We start from the raw sequence: 10,352 nt of genomic DNA, 5'->3' as shown, positions 1-10,352 counted from the left end.
TTACAAAGGCCTACAGAACCATACATAATTAGATATTCCCCATTGTTTTACATAGTCCAATATAGAATTACATAAAGGTTATTGACTAAGCGTAAGGTCAAGAGGGCTGGATATTAGCCAAGTTCTTTGTTCGTCGAGGCCAGGAAATCGCACAAGCTTCGTCGTAGAGAACATCGCAAGGACGCAGCAAGCAACTTTTTTCTGTCTTATGTAATTTACAACAAGTCAATAAACTGTTTAGAAACAACAAAAGAAAATAATTAGTAACTTAACTACAACCCCACAAATTTTAGCGTAACTTCAGCACTATCCATAAATTTTCTTTTCATGAAGAAGTTCTTCTCATTCTCGATTAACCCGATAACTGAATATTTCTTCTTCATGCAGAAAATAGAAAGACAACATGCAAACGCTGCCTAAGCACACTTGTCCACTTTGATGTAAAAAAGACTCCAAACCAGTCTTTATCCATGGCATGCATTGGGTGAAGCATTAATTCAACATACAAACTACTCCTGACCTTACCAGTGCTTCTAGAGGTAAAAAATGTAATATCAGTTCAATAGCCAATGGCATTGTTATTGTATAGGAGCATTAATTGCTTAAAGCTCAAAAAGTTAAACAGGAAATAGATGTTCATCTGCTCCATTCGAGGGTGATCATACAATCGCATATTGTGTCAACATTTCTTCCTTCCTCCAAGTTACTGGTAACAACCGACTAGCCCTCGAAAAACCCGGATCAAGTGTTTATTAATTCTTTTAGAATTTTGACTGCAGAAAACAAAAAAACAAAAAACAAAAAACAGAAACGACAGCCTGCAAACCCAGCTTGAAATACAGACACAGACCTCGGGGGGTCCATATGAGGACATATGAAGTCAGAAGCGCTGAGGCAGTACAGGCCCGGTCAGAAATCAACCACCCTATTCCGACACTCCATCCAAACTCATGCTTCCGGTGGATTGTCGCATGGTACTCATGATACCTGCGTGCTGTGTCCAACAGGATAGGTTTCCAACTTGCGAGCACGGAATGACTAGTCGACCTCTCGACTGCTACCACCCCTCTGGACGTGAAAGTAAAACAAGCACTAAGAGGAGCGCACGAAACTCTCCACCCAGCTTAGGAATGCGTGCTTGCCTTCTGCGATCATTCCGATTTCAAAATGGACGTTTTATTAGCTTGTTCTAGCACTGATCTCGGATTTTTCTAAGAAACCGGACTCGTTACCTGTGTCCTTACTTACTTATCCTATCATTACCGGAATTGTCCTCAGCCGGGTTGCTCTCAGGACTGAAATACTTTTCCGCATTCCATCTTACTGGATTTTTCTAAGAAACAAGTCGATACCTCTGTCCTTATTAACTCATCCTATCGTTACCAGAATTTTCCATAGTCGGGTTGCTCTCAGGAAAGACTTTGCCGCTCTCCATCCCACTGTCCGAGGCATTTCTCCGGCCAGAAATCACTTGAGTTTTTCCACAGTATGGATCCTTACAAGCCACAACTGAACCAGGCTGATGATCAGTAGACTGCCGCGGTTGCGACACCGATATGCATGTCATGTACGTACTGCACAGTAATCAGCGCTTCAAGGACTAATCTAGAGAAAAGTAGGTGTTTAGATTAGTAATTCACAAAGGAAAACTACGTTTAAACATTTTATAATTACATGCTGTCTTCGGTCTCTTCGTGTCTTATCACAAAGAGTTTTTATGAAAATTGAAGCTTATTTACGAAGATTGTAAGGGTAAATATATGTGTATATGTGCGAGAGTCGCCTTCTTGGATAAAGAAACTGCTTTCCATACACTCGGTTTCTAACTCAAGCATTTTAATATAATTTTCAGATCATTGTTCCACGGTACAGGGTGTTGAAGCTTTTCTAAGAAAATTAAACAACGAGTTTTTGCTGGTATTCTGAATTGTTGTGGAGCCCGAAAGTCACTGAGAGTTACTTTCTTAAGAGACTGCTTAGTCTTTGAAATATATGACCAAAAAATCTTCAGAAATGCCATTAGAATAAAGTTCAATCTATTTGCTGATTATATAGAATGAGACATTCTTACTTACCTTTAAGAAGGCTTTTTCCAGTGCCCTGCCTCTCTTATCTGTCTCCGCATACTTCAACATAGTGACTGTATCTAAATGTCTCACCGGTGAAGAAGGAATTAACGCGGATTGCATCGTTCAGCATCGATTATTCTTTTGTCGGTTGCTACTAAAGATTACTACAGTACAGTTCTGAAATGTCCCAAGTGATGAGCATCACAGAGCCCAGTGATGTTGGAATCAAACCGTTAGAAGGAATGTTGCCACCTTGTGAAGCGAACTTTCAGTCTCAAAGCTTCAAGAAACTCAGGTTCACGTGAAATGAAATGCTCAATGTTTAAATAAAACTCGCTGTATCCTTTTAAAGCTTCGCTCGCATTGCTAAAAGTCAGCAAACCTGACGGGAAGTTGATACAGCTCAAACTGAACTAAACATCGGTTGAAAAATTTGAAAGTGAAATTTGGCTAAGGTGCGCATAGACAAAGGAAACTGCGTCGTTAAGTTTGAAGTTCATTATTAAATGTGTGAATTTCACGCGCATAGCAAGGAATTAATAATAAGTTTTGTAACGTATCAAATCAGCGCGTTTAAGTTTTCATTGCATCATTTACATAACAGGCAAAGCTGAGTATCACTTCAGAGACCACTGATTGCCTCTTAAATCCCTTGGCGTTAAACAGTTAAACATACTGGTACATTTTTTATCTCGCTTTTGACCGCATTACGTTATGTTGACTTTAAAAACGCGGGAAAACGGGGCTTTGGATCCGTGGCGTTGCCACAAGTGTTAGACTCACGTGGTCGCGTACGAAGATACCGCGAAGCCACGAAAACAAATCGCTCTCATTCGGCCAAAGCGATTTGATGGACCATGAAACAAGGAGACAGACACTTTGTTAACTACGATTAAGCGGTTAAATCTGATTTGAATATTGAAACCATTAATAATTTGAGAACCCTGACTTCCAACGGGTTTTCCAAAAGACTATTTTAAGACACGAGGTACATAAAAGTAATTTTTAATGCCATGATCCACGCAAAATACGATCAATCATAATCAGTGGGTGATCAAACACTCCCTAAACGCTTTCCTCATATCCTCGGAAATCGACGGACGTTGCCGACTTGACCATCCGTTCGGATGTCGTAACACCGAAGATCATGGTCCTTTGTTGATTATTCTGTCATTCAAGAGTCGTTATCCTTCGGTTTCCAAGAGTACTAAGAAGGCCGGAAACCTCTCAATGCATAATTGTCAAACCCACAAAAACTATTTTTAACTTAAAATACGATACTGTATAACATTTCAGAAATACCAACAATACTGTAAATCTTGGATATAAATACACGAGTTGCGTTCAGAGGGTGCGCACGTTTGATTATTTTTGTTTCCTTGTAATTTAAATTAACTCCATATTTATTTATTGTTCGAGATAATTTGCCCGCGTAGGGCAAACTTGAAGCTAGTACCTGAGCCTCCGCTCCCTCAAACCAGCGGTCGAGACAAGAACCCATGTCATAGTATCAAGGCAGGAGTCACAAAGTCAATGTGAACTCATATTAGCGCTAAAATTGGCAGAATATCCTTCTTAGATTGAGAAAAATTGAAACTGAACTAACTGGAGATAATATAATAGGGAGCTTAGGCAAACCACGGCGACGACGTCAACGAGAACATCGTAACCAAACAAACTTGTTGGATTAACCTTATCATAACTGTTAAGAGTCCACTGAGTGTTGCTAACTCCAGGGGCTTCTAATTCCCCCAAAAAATAACTCTTGCACGTCTTGCGTGCCTATGTTTCTGATCAGGTTACCGAGCCATCAACAAAAGAAAAAGGCGCTCGATCGCAACTTGCTCTTGCATTTTCAGAGCATACGATAATAAGAATAACACTTTTTTCTTTGACCTAGCCTGTATATTACTTAATTGCTTCCATTCGTTTTAGTTTGTTTTGCTACAACTGATAGTTGGATTTTGTTTCACTACTCCATCGTTAATCTGCTAAGGAAGGAGATTTCCATCAAAGTGTCTGCATGTTCAAGAAATCGCGCAGTAAAAGATCTTGCAAATTGTTAGGCGGTACTCAAAAAAAAAAAAATTGAGCCATTAAGAGAGCAGAAGACAAGGTAGAGATCGACGTGGCTAGGTCACGTTCTTGGAATGGATCATCATTTACATCCACGAATCGCTCTCACATGGGTACCAGCAGGTAGCAGGAATCGGGGTCGACCGAGAGAGTCATGGAGGAAAACAGTGGAAACGGAGCTTGAAGAGAAAGGACTAAAATCTTGGGACGAGGCGGCATCAACGGCAGAGGATAAGATAGTCTGGAAGTAGAGAGGCAACAGCCCAGTTCTTCATAGGAGAACGGAACAATGATGGTGATGACTCAAAAAATTCCGCACAGAAACTCAATACCAACTGACTGATAAAAATGACTGTGAGTAAATTGGTAGCGTAATCATACCTTTTTAGCGATAATCTTATCTGTGAAATTACGATACTTCTACTAATATTGTGATAACACGTTTTTGGGCCGCTTAAGTTGTTATCCTTGTTACAACAATCCAGAGGGAAACACGCTTGCGGCGACGGAGTTTGTCAGACTCCTAGAGAACTCGGGATCTGTTACAGCAAAACAATCCAACGGGAAGACAGAGAATACACAGTTCTTGGGTCCAACAGTAGAGTTTAATCCACTAAGGTACTCAGAACGTACCCGAAGATAACCAGAACGTAACCAAAGAATATTTTACAAGGCACGACTATTTAAGCCGAAAGCACAATTCTAAAGGATCGCGTAAAGCTATTAAAAATTCTTAACTAAACATTATCTAATACATCTCAGAAAGCTCGATTGGCTATAACGGAATTCGACGTTTACAAGATTAATAACTTTCAAAACAATACAGGTAGATAACAGTTTAACAAAAGACTATCGCGGTAGTAATTACAGTTCGGTTCTAACTACAGTTATGATCTTACACAAAACAGCAGGTGTTTGGTACGGTCAATGAACTGGAACAGTGACCTGTAACTCAGAAACGCAAAACGAACTAAAACAAATATATCTATGTTGGATTTCTATATTTTCTGATAGCGAAAGCGAATATGTAAAACGTACTTAATTATCCAATTTTCTCTCCTCACATTCCTCCAACCTTAGCTTGAAACTCTCCTGAGTCAAGCAATAAAAATTAAAAGTACAATCATTTGAACGTCAATAGCGAAGCAAAAATATATATAGTTTTTCTTGTTGGTTTTAACTTTTTGTAATTTTGTATTTGATTTTCCTCGTGGCCAGAACCGCGGCCATAACCGAGCTAGCGGATATGATGCTCTCGGGGGTTCTAAATAAACTAAAAGCTTTATCACTTGTTCGTTTTCATATTAACAACTTTGACAAATCAATCTCTGACTATGTTCTATGGTTTAGAGGTACTCGTTTAGCAACTAACATACCTCATTATTTGCTTTTTAGCTTGTAACGTAATTTTAAATATTGATGATTTATGATGCTTTTCTTATCTTTGTTATCTATCTCAAGGCACTTCTTCATTTATGACACTTCGAGTACTCGCGATCGCGTCAGACTTAATAATCAATATGTTGACAGCTACATTTTTTTTTTTTCTTGGGTCTATACTATCCTGGTCGGTCATCTCTTAATCTTTGTTAATCCTAATGGTTCTCAGATCTTAGTTTAAACGGTCTTCGCAATTTCTCTGAATAACTTGAGCTCTATGTAGTTAACAGTAGCACGTCACATTTATTTTTCTCGTCATCTGAACGGTGTGAATTATCCTTCAAGTGTGCAGGATAAGGCGTGCAACCACCACTTATGTAAGGGTCGTGCCAATTATGGGCAAATGTCTTGGCAAACCACTTGCTGTGGTGATCAAGGGACGTCACAAAAGCTTTTTCTTGAGTTTTGACTTGATACTGCGTGGCAAAGCAGGACTTTCCTTTACTCTCTCGTTCTGCTAAGTGCGATTCGTCTAACCTGTGGGCTCGCGAGGTCATAAACAGGCAAAATATAACAAGTAGGAAGATCCAAAATGACCATTTGAAAGAACACTGATGTGTATTCTTTTGATACTTTTCTTTACCTGGGGAAATCTTGACATCACTCTTCTTGTAATCAGTAGAAGAGGTGCCTCTTTCTAGTGTAGATTTCGTTGGAAAGGGGAAGACGAAGGTTCCCATCATACGATCATTTCCTGAAGCAGACGTAGTGCTCAGTTTCGAGGGCCTGTCTTTTAAAGTCAGAGAGCTGTTTTTCAAATCTATGACCGCTCCGTGCTCTTGTAAGAAATCGCGCCCAAGTATGCCTTCGTGAGCAAGACTTTGTATTACGTGGAACTGGGTTTGGTACACAATGCCATTTAACTTCACAGGAACGTCAATCTTTCCTAGGACCGGGACTTTTTCCCCATTGACTGTCTTGACGGACGGAACGAGTCCATCTGTTATGCGGTCCGGCTGCGAGCCATATATCTTCCTCACAAGCTGCTCGTCTATCGCTGAAACACATGCTCCAGTGTCTACAAGTAACTTAATTAATTGACCTTCAAGATCTCCAGCTATTGTAAGATCACCGGTTTTCAGGTCTGAACTCGTGTTTCCAAGAGAATCTGATATCATTGCCTTTCTGTAGAGACCGTTCTGGTTCCCTGAATCTTGTTTCTCGGGTACTTTTCCTGGCTGAGAGTGATCTATGCGACTGATCCTCACTTTACGCTTTACTTTCTGCTCCTGACTTTCATTTGATTGCGTAATAGTTTCTGTAATTTCTTCTCCTGGGTCTGGTAATTTGGCTGAATCTTGTGGTTGTGCTTGCACCTCTGGCAAATAACTGGAACTTTGGGCATGGCGAGGAGGGACAGGGATCTCGTGCCTCTGTTTATTGGGTCGATTCACATACTTTTTGATTGGCTTGTTTTCTGCACTCGCTGTAAAAGCATTCACGTAAGCTTCTCCTCGTTGTATCACAGGACCAAGTGGTATACCAGTTCGTCTAGCTAAACCTGAACCATAATATGACTTTGTGTTTCTATCAAAAACAGGAAGATTGTTGTTCCTTGTAAGTGACTGTGTCGGGAAAACCTTGTTTTGTGGTGGGCATTGGTCATCGGATTTGTCAACAATTACTTGCTTTGGCTTGACCGGTTGGCTCTGGTTCTTCGCAACAGGAACTTCGCATTGTGGCGGGCCTTGTGGTGGCACATGCGTCGCAGGACTTTTGACCTTTGGGCCGGTATTTTCTGCTCTCGATACCTCGCCTACCTCTTGTTGAATTTCTCTGTACTGGGTATTTGTTGGTTCTTTGTCTCGACCAAGCATTTCTGTCTTTTGGATTGTGAACCTCACCTCCTTAGGTCGGCCTGGATTTGGCTGCTCTCGCTTCAGCGATGTACGTCTAACTGGGTGCGCTGTCTTCTCCGTGTTCTGAGTCGCTACCTCGGGTTCGTCTTTCTTTACATAGTCGTAACTAGCTATAGACCCATAACAATCTGAGGTGGCAATAGGGTTTTCCCGTTGCTCTGGAGGCATAATTTCTCCTTGTCTTGGCTGGTACTCTGTATTATTCTGGTATCCAGGTGGTTGTACGCTCCGTTTAGGCTCACGTGCTATGTACTGGTCAGCTGTCAGATGGTACTCTCGCTGTGGGCAACTTTGTGCGAAGTGACCGGTGGCACCACAGTTATAACAGGTAGGTCGCTGTCTCGGTAGTGGGAAGTTATATCTGGTATGTGGTATTCGTCTAGAGAGGTTGTTAATACGGGCTTCTACACGTCGGTCTAGAGACTCCATCGCATCACGTAGATCTTCAATCATTCCCATCATTACCCTCTGTTCACTGTTTTCAGGCGCAGCAAAGGCGGCCAACTTTTCTGAGTTAGCTTCCTTGGGGGCAACACCTTCTAATTTGCTAGCCAACACATCCAACTTTGTGTTTATTGATTGTATCTGTTGATCCACTGGTTGAGATCTGGTACCTGTTGCCACAGCTGGTAACTGTCCATTAATCATTAGCGCGTTTATCAATCTATCCATTTGACCATTTTCACTGGTTTGGCTTACGCGCTTGTTAATTGAGTCCAAAGTTCTGGCATATTGTTCTGCTTCTAGCAGGGTTTCTGGCATTTTCTTGAGAACTTCAACTTTCATTGATGGTAATAATCCTTCTACGAAGTATGTCACTTTATCCACTTCCGCTAAGTGCAGTCCACCAAAGAGTTCATGCATGTCATTTACATAATCAGACAGCAGTTCATTGGCTCCTTGACGTCGCGAAATAAGGCGTTGGCGTTTAGCCCATGTACGGTCCTTGGTGGCATAACGTTTCATAAGCGCACACTTCAACTTTTCAAAGCTCTCTCTTTCCTCGGCTGGCAGCTCAAAAAGGAAGGTTTCCGCTGGCCCGCTCAAGTTATTAACAATTTGGGCTAGAGCCAATGGACCAGTCTTTTCAATTCCTTTGGTGGTTAATAACAGTTCCAGCTTTTCAAACCAACGCGTGATATCTTCATTATCTCGGCCATGGAACTTGTCAATGCATACATCTTTGATGAGCATCTTTTGTGCCAAGTTGTTTAGTGTTTGTTGATATGAATGTAATAACTCAGCTGCTGCTTCTTCCGGTGTTTCTTGACTAAACATTTTCTTAGCAGTACTACTAGGATGACCGGTACCTGCTTTCTGGGTGTTGTGGAACGAACGTGCAGCGTTGTCGTCACTAAATTGGTCGTCAGAGTCGATAGTGTTTTCTCTACTGCCAATTTCTTCTGAACTTGAACTTTCTGTTTCGCTAAGTCTTTCCCGAAGTTCGTCCTCAAAGATTACTCTTCGGGGAAAGTGTTTATAAATATCTGCGGGTGAGTTAATAACTGGTTCCTGTAGACCACCTGTTGCAAAAACAGTGTCTTCTGAATCCTCTTTTGATCGTTCTTTTTCTTTTCCTTTTTCTATAGTTTTATTATAAATTGACTCCTGATTGCGATATTCCTCCACTGCTGGTTCAATTGTCTCTTTTTCCGTATTCTGGGGCGGTGTCGACGGAATTCCACTAGCACCTCCGTCAATGCTAATATCAACTGTTTCTAAATTTGTACAGTTCGCTCGATGACTCTCTTCTTCTCCACGGCGCGAGTCGGGCGTGTCAACACTGAAATTTTCTTTTCACAACTCAGGGGCTATCTCACTTTCATCAAATGGCAAATCGCAACTCACACAAGCATCTGTTTTACTCTTCGGGGTTCTAGCGTACGAATACTGATATAGATGCTTCTGGCTTCTCAAGTAATACGGCTTACTCTTCTTCTTGAAAAACCTCTTCATGTACAAAATCTACGGACTTACTTGGACGATTCTTTATCCGTCGCTCCAAGGGGTTACATTCGTCTATTTCTCTGTCTCTCCCCAGAAAGCTTGCTGTAACTACACTGAATCTCCACCAATGTGATAACACGTTTTTGGGCCGCTTAAGTTGTTATCCTTGTTACAACAATCCAGAGGGAAACACGCTTGCGGCGACGGAGTTTGTCAGACTCCTAGAGAACTCGGGATCTGTTACAGCAAAACAATCCAACGGGAAGACAGAGAATACACAGTTCTTGGGTCCAACAGTAGAGTTTAATCCACTAAGGTACTCAGAACGTACCCGAAGATAACCAGAACGTAACCAAAGAATATTTTACAAGGCACGACTATTTAAGCCGAAAGCACAATTCTAAAGGATCGCGTAAAGCTATTAAAAATTCTTAACTAAACATTATCTAATACATCTCAGAAAGCTCGATTGGCTATAACGGAATTCGACGTTTACAAGATTAATAACTTTCAAAACAATACAGGTAGATAACAGTTTAACAAAAGACTATCGCGGTAGTAATTACAGTTCGGTTCTAACTACAGTTATGATCTTACACAAAACAGCAGGTGTTTGGTACGGTCAATGAACTGGAACAGTGACCTGTAACTCAGAAACGCAAAACGAACTAAAACAAATATATCTATGTTGGATTTCTATATTTTCTGATAGCGAAAGCGAATATGTAAAACGTACTTAATTATCCAATTTTCTCTCCTCACAATATTTTTAGATGAAAATATAGTCAATATTTTGCATTTTAGTTTGCAAGTTTGTCAAGGCAAAATGTAACCAGTCTAGATGCCGGTCTAAATGGGAAATTCTAGACCGCAGTCAATATCGATTTCAGCCAATCACATTCGTGAAATTTGTAGTTCCCAGTCCTTGTCAGAAACAGCCATATAATAATATTGAATAGCG

This window comes from Orbicella faveolata, unplaced genomic scaffold (assembly GCF_042242905.1).
Source record: "Orbicella faveolata isolate gen_17 unplaced genomic scaffold, um_ofav_v1 contig_46, whole genome shotgun sequence".
NCBI lineage: Eukaryota > Metazoa > Cnidaria > Anthozoa > Scleractinia > Merulinidae > Orbicella > Orbicella faveolata.
This window is presented reverse-complemented; position numbering follows the sequence as displayed.